The sequence below is a fragment of the Chrysochloris asiatica genome, unplaced genomic scaffold, assembly GCF_000296735.1.
Source record: "Chrysochloris asiatica unplaced genomic scaffold, ChrAsi1.0 scaffold00012, whole genome shotgun sequence".
Classification (NCBI taxonomy): Eukaryota; Metazoa; Chordata; class Mammalia; order Afrosoricida; family Chrysochloridae; genus Chrysochloris; species Chrysochloris asiatica.
Genome location: NW_006408530.1, coordinates 35,639,096 through 35,640,543, shown reverse-complemented (window position 1 = coordinate 35,640,543; position 1,448 = coordinate 35,639,096).

Here is a 1,448-nt window from a genome sequence, read left to right as displayed (position 1 = left end):
CCTGCCTCCTGGCTGCCAGCACCCAGTCCCTCTCTTTCCATGAGTCTAGAGTCTTCAGCTGTCCAGCAATACTTTTTGACTTACATCTTAGCTACCTCTCGGATTCAAATCCTAAGCCTGGACTCCATTTGACTCCTACCCCAAAGCAATATCCTGCATTTTGGTCTTTCTCAGTAATAACAGTGGATGGTAATTTTGTCTTCATCTGCTGTGCTCCTTGTTTTTTCTATTGGCTCAGATCATTGGTGAGAAAGAGGGCCTCCTCTCAACTCCAACAGCATGAATCTGCCATAATTTGTGAAAGGTCCTGGCATCCTGTTCTATATCTGTGATTCTCTAGGGTGTTAGGAAGCATTTTCCAAACTAAATATCTACCCCAAACAGCCCCTAAAAAATAATCAAATCCACTGCTGTCAAATTGATTCCAACTCATTATGATCCTAAAGGATAGAGTAGAACTGCCCTATAAGGTTTTCAAGGCTGTACATCTTCATTGACGCAGACTGTCACATCTCTTTCTTGCAGAGTGGCTGGTGAGCTTGAACTGCCAAACTTTTGCTTAGCAGTAGAGCACTTGAACACTAAGCAAGGGTTCTAAACAGGCTCTGGACCTCGAGAATTGTAAACAGTAACCATCTGTTTTTACTGTGTGTGTGGAGTATCCCTCAGTTGTGAGGGGGCAGAAATAGTATCTGGAGCAACTTTCAGATGAGTATCTGCAATCATGCACCATCCTAGCGAATTTGTGGTCAGTTCTTTTCCAACCTACTTGTTGTAAGCAAGACTTAATTTTGTTTCTTCTTTATTTTCTCACATTAGCCTCTGCTCTAATGGTCAGTTAAAATATGGACATAAAATACATGTTCTTTCCTCTTTATGGACCATCATGCAGAACCATTTCCTTTGTCTCTGCTCTCTCTGCTGGCACAAAGAGGGACATTTCTAAGCAGAACCTTAAATAGTCCTTTATGTTTCACTGCATGTTAGCCAATTCTGTTTCAAAGTGGAACTTTGGTGGCAAACTGTTACTTGTGTGACTGTTCACCTGGGAGTGGGACTAATCTTCCTCTCCTGGAAAACAACCAACACTTACTACACCAGAGTTATAATTATATCACAATATATATTCTATGCAGGACTAGGGACAGCTCCTCAAAGAAAACTGCTTGGCAACAGGTAATTGGAATGAACAATGCACATTTTCACATAGCTTTGAAAGAAGGGCTAAGAGAAATATCTTCGATCTCTTCCCAAGGGTTTTTTTTTTGTTTTTTTTTTTTCCTGTCTGAAGAGTTTTGACAGTGTCTACATTCTAAAGGGAGCGTCTTGGAGAAGGGGAGGTTTACAACGATGATGGACACTGTTTATCACACATAAAGAGGAGATCTGGAGGGTAGGTTTTCTCTAGACAATTTTGTGCTCTGACTCTTCTGTATTTTCCTTTTTTT